The sequence below is a fragment of the Triturus cristatus genome, chromosome 11 (assembly GCF_964204655.1).
Source record: "Triturus cristatus chromosome 11, aTriCri1.1, whole genome shotgun sequence".
Taxonomy (NCBI): Eukaryota; Metazoa; Chordata; class Amphibia; order Caudata; family Salamandridae; genus Triturus; species Triturus cristatus.
This window is the reverse complement of record NC_140594.1, coordinates 723,028,323-723,051,479: the sequence shown is the minus strand read 5'-3', so window position 1 is coordinate 723,051,479 and position 23,157 is coordinate 723,028,323.

Genomic DNA, 23,157 nt, shown 5'->3' with positions numbered 1-23,157 from the left:
TACTTTAAAATACCCTGCACCCTGCAATGCAGATTACAAGACCAGATTAGGAGTGATTTATGTATAATCAAAAGGGAGTTTTCTACCTGTTAAAAAGGGCTGTTTTGGCATGTCACACAGCAGGTTTTACAATGCAGCAATCTACAATGATAGGCCTGAGCCAAGCTTTACTTTTTTCACACTAGTGATTGGCACAACAAGTGAATTGGTGAAACCCACAGATGGCATTTTAACTTTTCATGCCACAAATGTACATACTATAGCCTTATATAAAGGTTAACCCCTTCCATGCTGCGCAGATTCCGCCGCTGTGCTGACGGAATCTTGCGCGGGCGTGGTCATGACGGAACGGTTCCGTCATGAGCACAGCTCAACCGTGGCTCATGACGGAACCGTTCCGTCATGAGCACCGAAGGGGTTAAATAATCTTTTCAAGGGTTATCCAATTTCTACATGTTTTAGGGCCCAGAACACATACACTGGGCAGTGGACAGCAGTGCTCCAGTGTGCAGAGTCTAAAAACTAGAAATAATGTTCAGCAAAAAAGGGGGGTGGCCAGGCAAATGAGGGCATTTTCCCACAGTTGGGAATGTCTGGCTTTATGAAATCTAAGTATATTTGCATGCATTTATTACTAGAGTGCCTCTGTTATCCTCCTTTCGCAGTCAATATTACAAACCTGTGATTTATCAGTACGTTGTTAGAACTCAGTCTCAAGCAATACCAAAATTGGGCCAGATGAAAAGACAAGAAATTGGTTTCACTTTTGACTGCTTTTTAATTTATAGGCTGTGTGGATTGTTTTATATTTTTAGAATGTGTTTGAGAATCATGTGTTGTGAGAAGTTGGCCTGATGTATGATGTCACTAGTTCTAGTGTACACCTTATATCAGTCCAAATACCCTTATGGTGATTGGTTGTAAAGTCAACCTTATAGACCAGCTATCCTAGTGGTAGCATGGACAAGAGCAGTCTTAGGCTAAACTCTGAATGGCATGTGAAGCCAGCTGTGATACCATATATAATCCCTTGAATACCAAATGAAAGGACACCACAACAGATATATATATAAAATAAAGTGTATTTATTCTAGTCAAACCCTCAGCACTCTTTATGAGATTAGAGGTAAGTACAACACAGTCTTATTTAAGCATACATTAAGTCACACAGGTAAGTAATACAGTTAGGCCCTAGGGGCCACGCATACCATATACTAAGTAAGTGGTATAAGAACCACTGTCACGGAAATAGAATAGGCCTAGGCCTAGGGAATCGCTGGGGCTACACTACACTAGCGTTAGTTAGGAAGTGGGAGGCCCACGGGATTCGTGTGCAGAGTGAAAACACTCACGCGTAATGCGTAAAAGTCAATAGCAATAGTACAGTTTAGAAAACGGTAGATTTAGGACACTTCCGGAGTAGCTAGGAAGTTGAGACTTGAAAACTAGACACTAGGATAGTCACTATCCTGATGAGCACCGGAGTACCCAAGTTACCTAGCCCACAGGCTGCGGGTGCATAGGGGTGAAGATGCGTCGTTTTCGTCGTCGACTCCTATGGATGCCTGAAGAAAGATGCTGACAGGCAGTCAGTGAAGAGTGTCCGGTGGATCCCAAGGCTGGGATCAAGAAGAGAGGAAACCTGCAAGCAGAAGGGACAGAGTCAAGGTCACTAGCCAGTGACCACGTGGAACCAGGAAGGAACCAGGCGATGTCGTGAAGATTGCAGGTGAAGGTGAAGCTTGTCGCTGCAGCCAGGAGGACCAGGAAGCGTCGAGGACGACCAGGACCAGGAGGCGAGCTGTCCCACGAAGGCTCTTGCTGTCGGCGGCATCGAAGTTGGACTAGGACTCACCAAGCCTTGGCAAGCGGAACCCACGAAGAACGGAGGACTTGCTTCTGGTGCAGACCAGGAAGGTCTGGGGTGCTTCTTCTTTGCAGAGAAGCGGGAGCCAGTCTGGAGGAGCCAAACCAGCGCAGAAGATTTCAGGGTGCGTCGTCACAAAGGCCACTAGCCAGCGGGCAAGCAACCGGACAGATGCGGCAAGCAGGAAAATGCAGAAGGGCCCCACGCAGGACTCGTGGAGTGTGGGGGGCTGATCTTCGGTGCAGATGGTGCTTGGGGTTGGGGCTTCTCAATCCCCGGTGCACAACTTCGAGGGTACCTCAGAAGCTGCGCTTTAAGTTACTAGCCACTTTTCCCAGGTAGCCGGTCCCACGTCGCTCGTCGCCTCCACGGATCTCAGCTTTGCTGTCGATGTGGATCAGGGTCGGAGAAGTCTGGAAGTCAAGGCTCTGGTTGGGCTCTGCAGTCGGTTCCTCGTAGAACGTGGGCAAAGCAAAGGGTAGTCTCTTGATGGTGCCTGTTTGCACAGGGTAGCCACTCCTTGGCTACAAGGGAGATTCTTCAGTCTTCTTCTTTCGTCGAATGTCGAAGGTCCAGAGTTTCTGTTCAGTTTTGCAGGTTCAGGATAATCTCAAGTCTTGAGGCCCAACTCCCACTCTTATACTAATCTGGGGGGCTGGGATACCTGCTAGGTCACGCCTTATGGGTGGGACCTGGGAGGGGGTGGTTACACCCACTTCCCTTTGTCCAGTTTCGCGCCAGAGCTGGGGCTGGAGTGCCCCAGCGCCGGTTTGAACTGGACTATGCAAGGAACACCTTGTGTGCCCCAGGCATGTCTCATTCCTTTCAGCCCACCCTGCCCCAATACACTAAAGGCTGTCTGGGGAGGTGCTAGCACCTCCCCAAGCAGGAAACCTATTGTCCAGGCCTCCCTGGCTGGGATCACTCCCAGCTGCAGGAGGTCAGACTTGTGTCGTGGCAGCAGCATCCATTTTGTGATGCTGAGGCTTTGGTCAGAGGCTAACAGTTGAAGTATGATTTTAACATGTCTTTCCATCTGGAAGGGGGGAATAATATTCTCATGTCCAGAAATGGCATGGGGGTATTATTCCACAGTGTTAGACACCTTACACGACATGTTTCGATAAAGCCAAACCATAGTTACCATAACCGTCTAAGATTATAAGGCACTTTAAGAGTATATGGTAGGCTATATCATAGAACAGCTATAAGGACAAGGTTCCGAAAGCTGCAGACAGGCTCAGCTCATGCTAGAGCACCATCTCACATGTTACCAAGCACTCTGCCTCCAGGATTGTCAAGGCCTGCCATAGGAGTGACTGATAGGTACACATGTGTCTATATGTAAGTTAGGTATAGGAATACTACACCTAAGCAAGGGGTGATTACACGACCTTGCCCCAGCTGAGTGGTCAGCCAGTTGTGTCAAAATGGAAGGCCAGGCCAGGGGTGGCATAATACATGCTGCAGCCCCTGGTAGGCCTAGGGTACACCTATGCCCTGGGTACCTACGGTACACTGTACAGGGACCAATAAGGTGATCCTATCCAAATGGGTTATGCACCTAAAGTACATAGTATTAATTTAGAGAGAGAACAGCAGGGCTGTGGGTCTGATTAGCAGGCCCACAGCCACATCTAAGTCGAAAACCAGTAAAGCAAAAGCAAAAAGTGGGGGTGAACATAGAAAGCAGACCCTACTCTCCTACACAACCCCCCCCCCCCCAAACTTAGGGACATTAAACTAACCTTGACCAGTTGAGTCTTCATGTCCTAAGTGGAAATATCTGGAGAGTCCATCTGCATTGGCATGGTCAGTCCCAGGTCTATGTTCCACTGTGAAGTCCATCCCCTGTAGGGAAATGGACCACCTAAGAAGTTTGGGATTTTCACCCTTCATCTGATTTAGCCACAGGAGGGGCTTATGGTCTGTCTGAATCTTGAAGTGAGTGCCAAACAAGTATGGCCTCAGCTTCTTCAGGGCCCAAACCACAGCAAAGGCCTCCCTCTCAATAGCTGACCAACGTTTCTCTCTAGGGGTCAGCCTTCTACTTATAAAAGCAATGGGCTGGTCTTGACCATCTACATTCAGTTGTGAAAGAACAGCTCCCACACCTAACTCAGAAGCATCTGTCTGGACAATGAACTCTTTGGAGTAGTCTGGACTTTTCAGAATAGGTGCACTGCACATGGCCTGCTTCGGGTCATCAAATGCTTTTTGACAGCTTACTGTCCACTGAACTTTCTTTGGCATCTTCTTGGAGGTCAAGTCATTAAGTGGTGTCACTATGGACCCATAGTTCTTAACAAACTTTCTGTAGTACCCAGTCAGGCCCAAGAAAGCTCTGACCTGAGTCTGGGTAGTTGGAGGAGCCCAGTCCTTTATGGTCTGGATCTTGCTCTCCAGTGGTTGAATCTGACCCCCACCAACTAGGTGGCCCAGGTATACAACCTTGCTCTGCCCTATCTGGCACTTAGTGGCCTTGATAGTGAGGCCTGCCTTTTGCAGGGCCTCTAAAACATTCCTCAGGTGGACCAGGTAATCCTCCCAGGTGGAGCTAAAGACAGCAATATCATCAAGATAAGCTGCACAATAATCATCCAACCCAGTAAGGACTTGATTCACCAACCTTTGGAAAGTGGCAGGTGCATTCTTCAAACCAAAGGGCATTACCACAAATTGATAATGTCCTCCTGGGGTCGAGAAAGCAGTTTTGGCCTTTGCACTCTCAGCTAGTCTGATTTGCCAGTAGCCTGCTGTTAGGTCAAATGTGCTCAAAAACTTAGCAGCTGCCAGTCTGTCAATGAGCTCATCTGCCCTAGGTATTGGGTGGGCATCTGTCCTAGTGACAGCATTGAGACCTCTGTAATCCACGCAAAACCTCATCTCTCTCTTACCATCTTGGGTGTGAGGTTTTGGCACAAGAACTACAGGACTAGCCCAAGGGCTCTCTGAAGGTTCAATGACTCCCAGCTCCAACATCTTTTGTACCTCAACTTTTATGCAGTCCCTGACATGGTCAGGTTGCCTGTAGATTTTACTCTTCACAGGCAGACTGTCACCAGTGTCCACCTCATGGGTGCACCAGTTTGTCTGACTTGGGGTCAGAGAGAACATATGTCTGTAGGATTGCAGAACCTGTCTGCAGTCCTGTTGCTGATGGACAGTGAGGCTGTCAGAAAAGACCACACCATCAACCGAGCCATCATCAGGGTTCTGAGTCAGCAGGTCTGGGAGAGGGTCACTCTCTTCCTCCTGCCCCTCATCTGTAGCCATGAGTAGCCCCATGTCTGCCCTGTCAACATATGCCTTCAATCTGTTGACATGAAGCACCCTGTGGGGGCTTCTGGGAGTCCCAAGGTCCACCAAGTAGGTGACTTCTCCCTTTTTCTCAACAATAGTGTGGGGTCCAGACCATTTGTCTTGGAGTGCTGCTGGGGCCACTGGCTCCAACACCCACACTTTCTGTCCTGGCTGGTAAACAGTCAGTACAGCCTTTTGGTCATGCCAAGCTTTTTGGAGTTCTTGGCTTGCCTCAAGGTTTTTAGAAGCCTTCTTCATATACTCTGCCATCCTGGAGCGGAGACCAAGTACATAATCCACTATGTCTAGTTTGGGTTGTCTGAGAGGTCTCTCCCATCCTTCCTTCACCAAACACAGGGGTCCTCTTACAGGATGCCCAAACAAAAGCTCAAAAGGGCTGTAGCCAACCCCCTTTTGTGGGACCTCTCTGTAAGCAAACAGAAGGCAGGGTAAAAGGATGTCCCATCTTCGCCTAAGCTTGTCTGGTAATCCTTTTATCATTCCCTTTAGGGTCTTGTTGAATCTCTCAACAAGCCCATTGCACTGTGGGTGATAGGGTGTGGTGAACTTGTAGTTAACACCACACTCCTTCCACATTGCAGTCAAGTATCCTGACATGAAGTTGGTACCTCTGTCAGAAATGACCTCCTTTGGAAAGCCCACTCTGGAGAATACTCCAAGCAGGGCTCTTGCCACAACAGGAGCTGTTGTGGTCCTCAGGGGAATGGCTTCTGGGTACCTGGTGGCATGGTCCACTATCACCAGTATGAATCTGTGCCCAGATGCTGTTTGTGGGTCCATTGGTCCTACAATATCTATGCCCACTCTTTCAAAGGGGACCCCCGCCACAGGTAGTGGTATGAGGGGTGCCTTTGTGGTGCCACCTGATTTGCCACTGGCTTGGCAGGTGACACAGGAGCGACAAAACTCCTTAGTATCTTCTGACATATGGGGCCAGTGAAAGTGAGGGACAAGCCTGTCCCAAGTCTTGTTCTGGCCTAGATGTCCTGCAAGGGGAATATCATGGGCCAAGGTGAGAAGGAAGCCTCTGAACTTCAGTGGTATGACCAACCTCCTGGATTCACCAGGCTTGGGGTCTCTAGCCTCTGAATACAGTAGCCCTTCATCCCAATACACTCTATGGGTACCTTGAGCATTCCCTGCAGCCTCAGCAGCAGCCAGCTGTCTGAGGGGTTCAAGAGAGGGGCAGTCTAATTGAGCCTGCCTCAGATCTGCCCTTGAAGGTCCCCCTGTCCCAAGAAACTCAACCTGATCAGGTTCAAGTTCTTCTAGGACAGTTCCTTCAGGGCTCTCAGAATCATCCTCCTGGGAGGGCTGATCCACCACCTGAGGCAGGGGGGAAGGCACAGCCTTAACCCTACTGCTCTTTCTCTTGGGTTGTGACTGGTCCATAGTTTCAGGATCCAGCACTTGTTCAGTGGTGCACTTTTTGGCCTGTGACCTGGTCACAGCAAGGACATGTGCATCTATCCCCAGCATTTCTGCATGGGTCCTATACTCCACTTCAGACCAAACTGAAGTTTCAAGATCATTGCCCAGTAAACACTCTACAGGAAGGTCTGAACTAACAACAACTTTCTTGAGGCCAGTTACCCCTCCCCAGGAGAAGTTAACAATAGCCACACTATGGGAGGTAGTGGCATTGCTAGCGTTGGTCACTAGGTAATTCTCACCTAGTATGATCTGTCCAGGGTCCACAAAAGCAGGTGTCACCATTGTGACACTAGCTCCAGTGTCCCTGTAGGCCTGAGCCATTCTTTGGTTGATAAAAGGTGTCTGTCTGTACTTGCCCAGGTTACTGGGGCCTACAGTAGAGGACAAAGCTAAGTCCCCATCACAGATCAGAACAGCCTGAGTAGGTACTCTGACTAGGCCAGAATCCTCCTCAGTTCCCAGGGTTAACCCTACTACACCCTTTTGCTGGGAACCACCACTTACAGCTGAACTAGGGGGTACAGTTGCCTTAGGGGCAATGGTGGCTGGGGGCTTATTCTTTTTGGTGCACTCACTAAACCAATGTGAGTTGGACTTACAATAGTTGCACCATGGTTTCTTTTGGCCATCTTTCTTTTTTTCCTTTTTGGGACCACCCTCCCCCTGAGCATTTTGGGGGCCTGGTGAAGACTTCTGGTCTTTTTGTTTCTGCTCATTACCCTTCTGGTCTGCCTTTTTCTGATCACCGCCCTGGTTCTGGTTTTTCTGCTTAACTCTAGTCCTGACCCATCTATCTGCCTTCTTTCCCAATTCTTGGGGAGAAGTCAGATCAGAATCAATCAGGTGTTGATGCAATAGCTGGTTTTGACAGTTGTTAAGTATTTGTTCTCTCATGATCAAATTATACAATCCTGTATAGTCCTTAACCTTACTTCCCATTAGCCAGCCTTCCAGAGCCTTAGTGGCACAATCTACAAAGTCAGTCCAGTCCTGAGTCTGTGTCTTCTGGGTATCCCTGAACAACAACCTGTATTGTTCAGTGGTTAGGCCAAACCCATCAATTAGAGCACTCTTCAGGACAGTGTAATTATCTGCATCCTCATCACTAACTGTGAGGAGCTTGTCTCTGCCTTTCTCAGAGAAGGAGAGCCACAAGATAGCTGCCCACTGACTTTGGGGTACCTGCTGTACTTTGCAAGCTCTCTCCAAAGCAGTTATCCATTTGTGGATGTCATCCCCACACTTGTAGGGAGGGACAATCTTGCTCAGGTTTCTATTATCATAGTGCCTGTCTCTATCCTTAGGGATATTGCTGCCACCAGTGGGTTCTGACCCACTCAACTTTTGTTCTCTAGCCAGAGCAAGCTTCTCCTTGGCAAGGGCAAGTTCTTCCCTCTGAATCCTCAGATTAGCTTCCCTCATTCTGGCTTCATGCTCCTTTCTCTCAGGGGAAGTCATTCCCCTGTGAGAGGAAGCATTAGAGATGTTAGAGACATGGGAGTGGATGGATTCCCTTGAAGGGGATCTGTCCCTCCTGCTTCTCTGTGTAAGCCTACTTGGGGGTCTGTAAGGGGGGACCCCATGCAAATTCCCATGTAAGCTTAGGTTAGCCTGGCTAAGTCTTCCTACTTGGCCCTGGCTGTCTACCTCTTCATCTGAAGTCTCCTCTGACTCCTCTGTGGTGGGTAGACCCTCCTCTGTACCTAGGGTACCTGCCTGAGATGCCCTAAGAATGTCATACTCCTCTAGGAGTTGTCTTAACTGAAGGAGGGTAGGGTTTGCACCCTGTTTTATTCCTCTGGAGGTACACAAGTGTCTCATCTCCTGGAATGTTAAGGTATCATATCTAGAGGGGGTCTTTTGCAGACCTGATCCTCCTGAGAGAGCATCTACTTGATCTCCTCTCAGAGACATGATCTAGTGAGGGTGTGGTGTGTGCACCTACCTACACTAGTTGTATCTACTAAACCTCTCTAGTAGTTGTAGTCAGGGTGTGTTATTCCCTTCAACCTACAACTACAAAGTCCAGTAGGACTTAAGTATTATAATCTATGTTATATGTACCTAGACAATATCTGTGTGATCTCTCAATTTAGTATCTCAAGATTACAATGGTATTACAACAGCAAGCTCAGATCCCAACCGCTGCTCACCAATGTGAGAAGTTGGCCTGATGTCTGATGTCACTAGTTCTAGTGTACACCTTATATCAGTCCAAATACCCTTATGGTGATTGGTTGTAAAGTCAACCTTATAGACCAGCTATCCTAGTGGTAGCATGGACAAGAGCAGTCTTAGGCTAAACTCTGAATGGCATGTGAAGCCAGCTGTGATACCATATATAATCCCTTGAATACCAAATGAAAGGACACCACAACAGATATATATATAAAATAAAGTGTATTTATTCTAGTCAAACCCTCAGCACTCTTTATGAGATTAGAGGTAAGTACAACACAGTCTTATTTAAGCATACATTAAGTCACACAGGTAAGTAATACAGTTAGGCCCTAGGGGCCACGCAAACCATATACTAAGTAAGTGGTATAAGAACCACTGTCACGGAAATAGAATAGGCCTAGGCCTAGGGAATCGCTGGGGCTACACTACACTAGCGTTAGTTAGGAAGTGGGAGGCCCACGGGATTCGTGTGCAGAGTGGAAACACTCACGCGTAATGCGTAAAAGTCAATAGCAATAGTACAGTTTAGAAAACGGTAGATTTAGGACACTTCCGGAGTAGCTAGGAAGTTGAGACTTGAAAACTAGACACTAGGATAGTCACTATCCTGATGAGCACCGGAGTACCCAAGTTACCTAGCCCACAGGCTGCGGGTGCATAGGGGTGAAGATGCGTCGTTTTCGTTGTCGACTCCTATGGATGCCTGAAGAAAGATGCTGACAGGCAGTCAGTGAAGAGTGTCCGGTGGATCCCAAGGCTGGGATCAAGAAGAGAGGAAACCTGCAAGCAGAAGGGACAGAGTCAAGGTCACTAGCCAGTGACCACGTGGAACCAGGAAGGAACCAGGCGATGTCGTGAAGATTGCAGGTGAAGGTGAAGCTTGTCACTGCAGCCAGGAGGACCAGGAAGCGTCGAGGACAACCAGGACCAGGAGGCGAGCTGTCCCACGAAGGCTCTTGCTGTCGGCGGCGTCGAAGTTGGACTAGGACTCACCAAGCCTTGGCAAGCGGAACCCACGAAGAACGGAGGACTTGCTTCTGGTGCAGACCAGGAAGGTCTGGGGTGCTTCTTCTTTGCAGAGAAGCGGGAGCCAGTCTGGAGGAGCCAAACCAGCGCAGAAGATTTCAGGGTGCGTCGTCACAAAGGCCACTAGCCAGCGGGCAAGCAACCGGACAGACGCGGCAAGCAGGAAAATGCAGAAGGGCCCCACGCAGGACTCGTGGAGTGTGGGGGGCTGATCTTCGGTGCAGATGGTGCTTGGGGTTGGGGCTTCTCAATCCCCGGTGCACAACTTCGAGGGTACCTCAGAAGCTGCGCTTTAAGTTACTAGCCACTTTTCCCAGGTAGCCGGTCCCACGTCGCTCGTCGCCTCCACGGATCTCAGCTTTGCTGTCGATGTGGATCAGGGTCGGACAAGTCTGGAAGTCAAGGCTCTGGTCGGGCTCTGCAGTCGGTTCCACGTAGAACGTGGGCAAAGCAAAGGGTAGTCTCTTGATGGTGCCTGTTTGCACAGGGTAGCCACTCCTTGGCTACAAGGGAGATTCTTCAGTCTTCTTCTTTCGTCGAATGTCGAAGGTCCAGAGTTTCTGTTCAGTTTTGCAGGTTCAGGATAATCTCAAGTCTTGAGGCCCAACTCCCACTCTTATACTAATCTGGGGGGCTGGGATACCTGCTAGGTCACGCCTTATGGGTGGGACCTGGGAGGGGGTGGTTACACCCACTTCCCTTTGTCCAGTTTCGCGCCAGAGCTGGGGCTGGAGTGCCCCAGCGCCGGTTTGAACTGGACTATGCAAGGAACACCTTGTGTGCCCCAGGCATGTCTCATTCCTTTCAGCCCACCCTGCCCCAATACACTAAAGGCTGTCTGGGGAGGTGCTAGCACCTCCCCAAGCAGGAAACCTATTGTCCAGGCCTCCCTGGCTGGGATCACTCCCAGCTGCAGGAGGTCAGACTTGTGTCGTGGCAGCAGCATCCATTTTGTGATGCTGAGGCTTTGGTCAGAGGCTAACAGTTGAAGTATGATTTTAACATGTCTTTCCCTCTGGAAGGGGGGAATAATATTCTCATGTCCAGAAATGGCATGGGGGTATTATTCCACAGTGTTAGACACCTTACACGACATGTTTCGATAAAGCCAAACCATAGTTACCATAACCGTCTAAGATTATAAGGCACTTTAAGAGTATATGGTAGGCTATATCATAGAACAGCTATAAGGACAAGGTTCCGAAAGCTGCAGACAGGCTCAGCTCATGCTAGAGCACCATCTCACATGTTACCAAGCACTCTGCCTCCAGGATTGTCAAGGCCTGCCATAGGAGTGACTGATAGGTACACATGTGTCTATATGTAAGTTAGGTATAGGAATACTACACCTAAGCAAGGGGTGATTACACAACCTTGCCCCAGCTGAGTGATCAGCCAGTTGTGTCAAAATGGAAGGCCAGGCCAGGGGTGGCATAATACATGCTGCAGCCCCTGGTAGGCCTAGGGTACACCTATGCCCTGGGTACCTAGGGTACACTGTACAGGGGCCAATAAGGTGATCCTATCCAAATGGGTTATGCACCTAAAGTACATAGTATTAATTTAGAGAGAGAACAGCAGGGCTGTGGGTCTGATTAGCAGGCCCACAGCCACATCTAAGTCGAAAACCAGTAAAGCAAAAGCAAAAAGTGGGGGTGAACATAGAAAGCAGACCCTACTCTCCTACATGTGTGTTTATGTATTATTGTTTTAAGGGATTTACCTAAAAATTCTTGTTATTAAATGTCCCATGGTAATGACAAAGCCTCAAAGATAACGGAGACCTGCAAAACTGAGGTGTGAGAGGTGAGACCTGTCTTAGATGCGTGACAGAGACTGAGGGGCCTAAAGGGTTAACCGAATGCTAACGTGAATAAATGGGTCTTTAAGCATCTTCTGAATTGGAGATGGTTATTTTCCAGTCTCAGGGGTTAGGAGGAAAGTATTCCACAGGGAAATCTTGCCCTTGGATTTCTGGCAGCAGGGAGTGAGAGGTACACACAGTGCTGGTTCACAGACAGTAAACAACTACCAAGCCAGACAGGTGCTGCCTGAGCAGCAGCAGGAATGTTTCAGGCCCTGTTGTGCTCTTTGTTGGTCAAGCCTACCAGACAGCGGTCTGTGGGCTTACAAAGAACTTACAGGGGCTTAGAGCCCACCTAGTGTTTTACAATGGTTAGCCTTATTTCCACTCTCATTAGCTTGCTTCTTATTTGATGGCTCTCTTGTCCATCTTGTGTTTTTCCCACCCCAGGAACATAGATGCTTTACCATCCTCTTAAGTAGTTGACACGTTCTGCCACTGCTCACTTTTTAAGGAACTACTTTTTTCTTTTTGGTTACGCAGTCTATTAGAGCGCATGTCTTTTCCAGCTCTCTTACTCTTGTGTTTCTCTCTTTCCTCCACTGGCCTGTTCTGTGATGGGTCTCTGTAGAGGCTGCTCACGCACCCTCCTGTGTATTTCTCCACCGCATCCACCGCATTCCACTCCATGCTTTGCCCCAACTGCTCCCCCACCCACTCATCAATTGCCCATATATCTCAGTTGTCCTTTTTCTTTTAAATATATTTTTTACCTATATGTTTTTGTGGGTCTGGCAACAAACAGCTGCCGGACACCGACAAAAGCACTTTGCATCCTTACAGTCTAGTTTTTTTTATTTGTATTGATCAACCTGTGACCCCCTCCATTTAGATCGGTCAGTGAAAAATAACGGAAAATGGTGCTCACTTTATTTCCTTGGCTCGTGTGTGTAAAGAATCAAGCGTGCGCCGACAAAATAACGCAACCTCCAATAATGGCAGCGTCATCGTGCCTTTTTTTTCCCTGATATTAAATAGCACCTGCAAAAAGCGCCGCGTTTTACCAATGCTGTTTAGTTGTTGCCAAAAAGCATTGGCAAAGCCAGTAGTTCCGAAGACGACACTGTTGACTGTGCGATCTTTTCTAACTTATCTACCTTTGCACTTTGCAAAGCTGGCGAAATGTAAAAGACAATTCATAAAATGGCAAGTTCAAAATCTTTTCCACTTGTCACACCTATAGTATTGTTTAGCACCGTTTGGGCTTTTAGAAAGACTCTTAAATGGCTTCTCGCTACAAAGAAATGACTTCCAATAGCTGTAAGGATACACCTCGTTTTTTCCCCCCTCTCCTCTAGCATCTGTCTGGCCGTAACAGCCACAAACAGTCCACCCCGTGCCTGGATAATGAACTGAGCGCAAACGGCCATGTTTGGTCCTCCGTTGTCTGGTTTACAAATTGCATGTTTGCTCGGAATGACAATGTGATGTATAGCGTGTATTTATCCGGCTGATGAAAGTGGCTTTGAAATTCCGGGGCGATGTTAATTAATAAACCTCGCCGGCTGCAAGAGCAGCCGCAGTGATTGGTTTCCTCGAAGGACCGCGCTCGCGCTGCTGCACTGCTGCACGAAGCAGCCGCATCCATTATCAGCCACCTCACCCCTCTACTTGGTTTAATCTCAATAATTTTAATTGCTGGTAATTTTATATGAAACTTTTTTTTTCAACCCCATCCTGACCCCGCCAGCCCCCTCCCCCCTTCCCACCCAGTCGTTTAAATTCTTAGCATTATCCTATAGAGTGGTGAACTGGTGCCCATGTCATCATCTGTAACGCGTACCTCCGAGCAGGGATCAGCATTATTCTGAAAAGGTCAAAGGTCATTAGTGTGTATACGAATACCACCTGGCCTATTTGCAGTCTTTAAAATGTCAGGTAAGACATTGTTTCTGGGACGGGGACTAGAAGATAATCATTGACAAAGGCAAACGGTTTGAACTTCCTCAGAGTATTTTTTTCATATTTATGTATATTTGTTTGCAGTTTTTATAGAGCGCAAACTTGGTCCAAGGGCATTAGAGCACTTTACATGAGCACTAGACGATGTTCAACGTTTTTCCCCAAAGAATTGAGCGCGGGGAGATTAAATGATTTGCCCAGGTTCAAAGGGCGGTGAGCCGAGGTGGGGACTCCAACATAGCTCCATAGTGTCACAGTCAGCAACTCTTGTGCGTGGATTGTAGACCATTGAGGCATTTGAAGAGCACTTCATAATTCAGAAGAGGGCCAGCTATGAGGTTTGCTTTTGCTGTACATGGTTGGTAGACTGTGGATTTCCAAAGTACCCTAGGAGAGAAGCGTGCAGCGTTGTGAGGTAGGTTTGCAGGGGGTGCTCTAACTGTGTCATGGCAAATCAATGGCTGTGCGTAAGCATAGATTGAAGCAGAGGGCTGGAACGGTAATACCGCTGCGCTTACAGATGCTGGGCCAGATTTAACATTTTTTCAGGCAACGCATCAGAGCAACACAACTTGCTGTGCTGCATGAAAAGGAGAGGGCAGGAATGCAGCATATCCATCGAGATGTGATGCATTCCTATCCTCTGCCTGCGCCGGAGCCCAATCTGCACCCCAGCACCAATGTAGGCACCTCTGCACCATTGCACGCAGGATTGTTTTTGTGCAGGAATGGCCACCTTCCTGCTGAAAACAATCCAAGTAGGCTGCAGAATGCAGCACTCCTAAGAAAGAGGATCCAACACGGCGAAAAAAGATAGTTCCAATTGTGGCCCCTCTGGTGCGAAGGCTTACAATTCTCGACGCATTCCCATGTCTACCAGTGTTGGTAAATTTGAGAATGCTTCAGAATACATTGTTGGATGCATGGGAACACCCCCGCTACACCCATGTCACGCCACCACCACGCTGAGTAACACAATGCAGGGCTTGCACTGCCTAGTGTTACTTTAGATTTACCAAGCCATGCTGGGCCGCACAAGGGGGCTTGCGTGGTTTGGTAATCTCATTCTAGGTTTTGCGTATCCCTGCGTCTCTCTGCGTGGCACGAGAGTGATGCAACATTTTTATAAATCTGGGCCACTATCTAGTGGGAGACAAGCTGTGATCTCTGTCAATTTGGTGTGTTTATTTGGTAGAGTATGGAATCCTTCTTGGGGCTTGTGTGGAAAGCACTAGGTGTCTTAGGTGCCGCACTTAAGGTTCGGGTGCATGCTTTGATAGTTTGCGGAAAACCTGTAGTAGCGCTTACACATAAAAAAGGGCAGTGAGGTAAAACATTGTAATAGTCAGGCCTATAGATAAGTGCTATCATACTTTATTTTACCTGTATCTCAGTGGGTTATCTATTTGGGAACAGCCCAGTTTTTCCACCTTGTGGAATTTAACAATGATCATGGATGACTGGTTATTGCTAGGAGCAAGTTCTAAAGCATGGCAACATGGACCTAGATGGTAGCCCAGCGGGTGATGCAAAGAGCCTTAAATAAACTAGCTCTGGCCATAGATAGCAGATATAGTAGGGCCAAAGAGATATGGTTATGCATGATTAGATGTAAAAAATTTCTCAAAGATGAATTCTGTACTCTCTAGAGCCTTCAGAGGAGGTAAAGTGGAGTGCCAAAGTTCAGGCCAGTGGCAGGACAGGCAACATAGCACCAAGGCACTGTTTGATGAAATGTGAGAAGATGCTGCAAGCAGTTTGCATGGTGGGGGAGAAACGTTTGGTCCTGTGGTGCCAGGGCGTGGTTGGTGTATATGATCACTCACAGGTTCATCACTTCCATCAAGGATGTTGGCCCTAATTTGAGTAACTGAGGTCAGATAGAGGTGGGTAATACAGAATCGAGAGTCATCATTTGAAAGTCTCTGTTTTGTTGAATTGTGCAGGAGGTGATTGAGTTGCTACCGGTGACCTACTGTGCGCAGGAATTGGTCCTGAGATCAGGAGTCCAGTTCTGAAGATTTATGAGGAAATATATGTCACCTGCATAGTTGTATCAAGTAGGTTTGAAGAATTTAATAAGATCCATGTAAACAAATGCATTCTACACATGGTTTGACAAGCCCGGGGATGTATTGTGGTGTAGGTCTACGATGGGCTGTTCATATCAGCTCCTATTCTCCCATTTTGACTGAGTGCCCACAGGGCGGCCCGCATGTCTGATTCACGTCAAATGTCTCATCAGAATTCATAATAACTGCCTGAGCAGTACAGTGGACATGATGGGAATTTGCATCTTCAGAGTACAGGTTGCTTCATCCGCTGTGGGCAGCTGTGGCCCGTGCAGGTAAGAGCGGTGGGACTGGGTTGGGGGGGGGGATGGAATTCAACAGATGACCACTTGGGAAAATTAAATAAAGAATTCATTTTTCCTCGTCATCGTCTGTCAAAATCCCCCACCCCCTTGCCCCACCGTTCTTACCTGCACAGGCCGTTGCCGGCTGTGGGCCATTGATTTCTTTGTGGTTGCCTTTATGCATCAGATATCAGAAGAGCTGGTGAGCCTTACAATACCTTACTTATATATGACTATCCATAATACACTTTTCACCCATGTGCCGTAAACCTCTAGAAAAAATGGATGCACCATGCACCATTATGGTGGCAAAGCTACCAGCCTGTGCCAATCCCATTATCAAAGCGATCTGGGTTTTGGTCTTTTAGGACTTGTATTCAACATTGGCTATCTGATGAAGTGTTTCAACAGAGGGGAGCATGTTTATTCCTCTCGTGCAGACTGAACGTACTCCCTTCCCTTTCACAGGTGTGAGGCTGCTAAGAAACGTAAATTAAGAAAATCCTAATGAAGCAGGAGTATGCCTTCATAGACAAAGAAGATTGTATGAAAAGTGCCAATTCATGGGTTACGGCACACATCATTCTTAAGAAATACACAGCATCCATGGAGCAACTTAGCTAGTCTTTAGCAAGCTGCTGGCATTTTCACTGCACAATGGCAGCCATCCCTCATGGTGACGTCGTACAATATTGTTCATATGTATATACAAAAATGATCTTCTTCCTTTTGGTTTTGCATAATTTATGTATTACTCTACAGACATTGGATACAATCAATGACATCATTTTTCACTTTGCATTTAAATGTACGTCAGTGTTGATGCTACCACAGTAATAGCAATGGAGCACTATATAAGTCTCTCTCAACATAACAAAAATTGCCTATAGGCCAATAGAATAATCCTGAGGTCATTTTGTATTTCAAGGCCTCGGTCTCCAGCCCTCATTTAGCACCTTTTCTGCAAGAATTAGCGGTTGACACGGTGACCCCAGGATGGGATTGTCTTGCGGCTACAGTGGCGACGACCTGCAACTGTCCTTCCGCTATAGTTGTTGGTCAGCCTTTGCTCACTTCCTTCTTTAGCAGTGATAACGTGAAGAAGAGGACAGGATTTCAACCTTTTTAAACCCACAGAATGGATGCCAGCACTCTTTCTACGCCATTCTTTACATTACTCACCCACCCGACCCCCTTGGTCAACTATTGTTGCCATCTGTTGTGTTATAATATGCTAGGGTGGCAAGCTTTCCTTTATCACTTTGCATGACACTTTGGGGCATATTTACAAGCCCCCATTACCACAGGAAAGTCATTTTTTGCGACGTTCCTGGGGGGGTAAGGTCTTCGCCTTATCTAAAAGGAAGCGCTAAGCCACCTAACCTGGCTTAACTCCGCCTTGTAAATAAGTCCCCCTTTTACACTAGACTTAGCGTGAAAGGGGTGGGCAATGGGTGATTTTGACGCAGCCCCAATATACAAGGGTGGCGTGAATAGGAGGCAGAGTCAAACTTAAGACCAGGGAAAACTTGGTCTTAACATGGCAAAACGAGGAGAAATGCTCTGTTTCTCCAATGCCACGAATGATTGTTTATGTGCAGGAAGGTGTCCCATTAAAAAAATGACAATTTACAACTTCTATGTGTGCAGCACAATGCAGCACACAGAGAAGATGCGAATCTACATTCTGGATTGTTTATGTGCGGGAAGGGACACCTTCCTGCACATAAACAAATATTTCCCTCAACACAGGCACCCTGCTCTATGGTGCAAGGGTGCCTGCGTTGGCGCTAGGTAGCTGAATTTAGCAACAGCGCATGGAGAAACGCAGGGGTGCGCCATCTTGTTGTAAATACAGCACATCCCGGCATTTCTAAAGTGACAGAGCATGACATTAGTAATTTTGGAAATAACGTGTGCTCTGCCATTTTCTTGTAAGTATATGGCCCTTTGTGCGGTGGAAATACTTTGAGCGAGAGGAAACACTTTGCGCTTACGTAGATGATTTGCATGCGCAGAAACACTTTGCACAGTGGGGAAATTATACTTTTTTTTAGGGTTAAGAGGGACTAAAAGTCAGCGAGCTGCGTTTTGGGGTTTCATTTCGTAGCACCCACTTTTAAATCAGATCCTTTTTGAAGATATAACTCAACTGCATTTTAAGTCTGATTACTGGGTCTTATTGTATATACACCTCCTGGAGGGAGCCCTGGTAGGTCCTTCTTGGCACCTCTGGAGAGGCAAGTTTCCCGAACACCAATGGTAAACAACATTGTCCACCACAGAGATTGCCCAGTAACCATGTACTGCCCATGAAACTAAAGAAAAGGTCTCACACTTTACTTCTGCCTTTTCAGTACTTTGAGGCCTGGGGACACTTCACGGGAGGTGCCTTTTGTAAAAAGCAACAGTGACCATGCCCATTATAAACACTTAAAGGGGCGGAACAACGTCATGGATGGCCTGGAAATCTGTCAGCGAATAACTACATACTGACCTGGAAGTAAATGCTTTCGAAAGAGGTCAGCACCCGTAATGATGCATGAAAACAGAATGAGTCACCATGTATCAAATATTCCCATAAAAATAAAAGTTCAGTGCCATAAATTGAGGACCACTGACATTATGTGATTCTGCATTTTCCACATCATTCTGGATTTATCACATTTACCACATAACTCACCATCTATTGCATAACTTGCAGGTTTAACAAAAAATCGTTTCCAGCTCAAACGGATCAAAAGTTATAAAAAAAATGCGCAATGCATGGTGCTGCAATGTTTCAACCCCCTTGCAAAGATGAACTGACAGGAATGAGGTTACATCTTTAGCAAGAAAGTATCAATGTCAGTTAAAATGGCAAACTAGTGAAATGAGACAGTCGTAAAATGTGACAAGTTATCCGTACATTTGCCTTTCTTTGCAGCATAATTTAGTGAACACTGGCAAAAAATGTATTAGGATGTTGCCACATAATTCTAGATGCCCAGCTAAATATGAAAATCCACCGCTGATTATCATTCCATTGTGTTTGCAACAAACCATGCCGCCTAACTGGCTTTTCATTCACAGAAGTGCTGTGCCTTCGTCTTTGCAGTTACTAAGCTAGTAATTATGTGTCCCTCTAGTCCCCAATGCCCGACCTGCTGCTCGAAAAACCTGTTGCCTTTCCAGTCCACAACAGAGAGCGGTTCTCATAGGTAAGAGAACGGACTTGGTGTGAGGGCTGCATAACAAACAGCCGCCATTAAACGGCAGCAGGCTTGTTAAGCAGTGTAAGGATTCAGGAAGTGTGAACTAACCATTTCATTAATTCCCTTGATTTGCTTTTCAGTTGACCTAACCAGAGCTGGGCGCGTGGTTTCATTTTATGTGCACTGCTCACTTCCTTAATTAGATTGCAAAGGGATTACCGGGGCTCAGTGCACCGATGAAACAGCAACTCTGCTCGGAGACGGCAGAACCATGATGGCTGCTCTCAGCTCGTTTTTATGTTGAAATATTTATGAAGAGCTCCCTCAACGCCCAGAGTGGCTCGGCTTAGTGTGTGTGCAGTGAATGTCGACAATCCCGCTGGACGGACCTACAGATGCGACTTTAGTCGGGGCAGACTCTAGAATGCCGCTCCCAATCTGCATGTCTCCGTGACGCATGCGAGGCATTTCAATCCTGTGAAAAGCAATGTGATTGGTGCACTGCGCTTTAATGGTAAAGTCCATAAAAACCGTCAGCGTGATGGCAATTACACTGAGGTGCTATTTAGCTATATTTTAGGTGTTGTAAATTGTACTGTTTTGCCTCAGTCATTTCTTTATGTAGCAGTCAGTTCTACTCAGAGGCGCAACTAGAGCCAAATTTCGGGAGGGGCTACTGAAAATTTCGGGGGGGAGGGGGGGGAGCTGATTCTTCCAGCAATATGCAGAGTGGAGATGCAGGGTCTCTAAGATGGGGTGAAAACACAACAAATCCTCGTTAGCAAGTAAATGGGCTTGTGAAGTACTCGAGTGGGGCTGTGTGTGTGCCCAGGAAGCTGACACACAAGACGGGGAGGGGGGGCTGAAGCTCTTTGAGCCCAATGGGCATTGCGCGCCTTATGCTAGTTGGCAGCAACAAAACTCAGGAGCATATTAATGGGAAAGGTGGTGCAGGACAACGCAGCAAGATAACGTGGGTAAGGGCAGGAATGCACCGTATTTATCCAATGCTGTGCTTTTCTGTCCTTTCCCCCTGAGCCATTTTGTCAGTTTAGCGCCCACGCAGGCACGGTTCCTGCGTTACTGGCAGGATTGTTTTTGTGCAGGAAGGGGCACATCCCTGCACAAAAACAATCCATGGACTACATAGCACACATAGAAAGAGTAAAGAACGAGGAGGAAAAAGGATATTTCGCCTCGTTACGCCTCACCTGGGGAAGTAGGAGAATTTGAGTCATTCCCAGGTTTACAAGCCCTATAAATTTAGGGAATGTGTTAAAAACCATGGGAGTTGCATGGGAACACCCACTGCAATGCCCATGGACCGCCTCCCTTGCGCAGAGTAAGGTGTAGGTATTGTCCTTCAGGGCCCACTTTGGTGCTCCCTTAGTTTTGCGGATTAGATGTTTTAGGCTGCCTCTGCTCTGCACAGCCACACACGGCCACACAGATTTGATTTTGTGCCATTATTTTAGGAATACGCTGTACAAGTTGTTTGTTATTCAGTGAATCTTCTCTGGAGTCTGTCTGCACACTTTGTACAAGGTTACCTGGAATACATAACAACATAGTGTAATGTTTTCTTTGTTTGAGTCAGCCACAGCTTCTTATGTTTAAGACATAACGCGGTACCACATCTGCAGCTTTCCAACACAGTAGTTTTATCATATAAACTTTGTCCCGTCCCCCTGGGGGCAGAGAGGGGAAGTGCAGCAGAGAGTCATGACCTGGAACAAATGCACGCAGAGCTTGACAGGCAGCGTAGCATAAACTGTTTACACTCATGATGCGGACCACCTAAGTATGTACATCAGGTATGGGGTCTGTTTCAAATCCCAGAGATCACTTATATATCCTTGTGTCCTCACAGTAAGGGTACGAGTAGACAGATGAAATTTTCGCCATTTTGGGAATGTTTATTTTATGCAGTCTGAAAGTAATGCTAATTACATTGTTTCATTTCACCTGCCTAGTGATCTGAGTGTCTTTCTTTTTTTTTACTAAGGGCATGCATGAGTGTGAGATGAAAGGCAATGATCTGTTTTCATGGTTCCCTTGAGGACTGGAGGATCATGTTCTAGGCTCCCAAAATCACCTACTACTCTGGGAAGGTAAAGAGTTCAGGTGAGGCAGTGTGAACTAGCCAGGATTTGGGCCGACAGATACTGACGTTGCAGAGAGACTCATTCCCTTCATTCTGACGTACCGTCGTCCAAAGGCACAGTTCTGCTTTATCAGCAGAATCCCTGTGACATCGAAAGAGCAAAAATGAGAATTAAAGATATTTCCACTCATTACGCCTCACCTGGGTAGGCATAACATTTGTATGCATTCCCAGGTTTACAAGTCCTTGCAAATCTGGGAATGTGTCAAAGACTATGGGAGATGCATGGAAACCTCCACCGCAACGCCCATTGAACGCCTCCATTGCGCAGAGTAAGGCAATGCAGAGATTTGTGCTGCGTTGTATCACTCCATATTTGTGAGGCCATTCAAAGCTACACAAAGTGGATTTACGTGGCTACATAAATAAGACTGAGAGGATTGCGTTGTGCATGTACCATGTTGCGTGGTGCAAGAATGATGCAAAGCCCTCATAAATATGCCCCACGATGTTTGTGGGTTGGCTGCATATCCAAGATAAGAACATTGAATTTTTCTGTTGCAAAATAGAAGAGACCACCACAAACAGAAATAAGTAGGAAACACCTGTACAATATTTACAATATTAATACATTGTAATGGTGGAAGCTCCATTGAAGACAACAAAGAAAAAGGCTCAGGGCCAATATTTGCTGGAACAGAAGTTTTACTTCAAGACTATAATGTTTGTATTTCTGTTTTTCACCTCTCTAACTTTAGAACATTCTTCTCTCTGGTGGTGAAATATGTTGATAGCATTATAGACTGTTTGTGTTGTGCTAGGCCAGTTATTAAAAGCCTCTCCTTTGTTACAACCCTTTTCTGCAGTTTGCTCCTGTAACTCTGCCTTTAACAACAGTTAACAGGGTGCCTTATGAAGTATTTGATAACTTCTACTTCCATTTTGTGGTCATCCTTCAATCTCCTGATGCACTCTTACCTGCACTCCCCACACTCAAAAGCTCGTTCATCCTTTTTATTTTTTCTCTACTCCCCTCAATTCAACCTAAATGCCATCTACTATAGATGCTCTCTAGTTGCTACTCAGACAACATCATCAGTCTTTTTTACCATTGGACTCTTTTTTCATGCAAACGATTCAGAGATATAAATCATTCAACCTGTTTCCAAAATACCAGACACAAAAACAACATGGATAATAAGATCAGCACAGATTATGACATGGAAAGAACATCTTATGTATAGCCATTCCTCTGCTAGACAAGAAAGAAAGTTATAGCTATTCCTAATGCCGGGCATTAGCAGTTATCAGACAAACAGGAGGAAAAGTAAATCCGACAGACATCCACATACTATACAGAATTTCTCAAATTGTTTATTAGTATTGCCAAGAAAATGTTGCTGGATGTAGCACACCACTACCAATTTTTACACTGATCAGCACTGGGTGAGGTGGTTTCCTTCCATCCACTTGCAATGTTGACAACAGAAAAACTAACAAGTACTAGTTTTTTCAGTCAATCACCAGGTTGTAAATTCCACCTCATTCTTTATAAATCACTTTTCAAAGCAGCCCTCAATCTTAAACACAACACTGCACCACCTAGCAATTTCCCATTGTGTATTACTATACTGTTCTGAGTCGGGCAGAATTATCAACCCCCTTACATTTCTGCATTGGCCTCACAAACTATTCCCTAAAGGCAGAACCTTTGCGCTTTTCCTTTGTCTAGTGGAAATACATGGAACTTGTTTGATCTTACACAGGATTGAGGGAATTGAAGTGGGTTTTTCTGAAGCTCCACAGAATTTCACAGTTCTGATGAGTCACAGTTGTTTGTGAACATTTTGGTTATATCATGTTGGTTTCAGTGGTTTCCAAGCCACCAAAAAATACTGAAAAGTT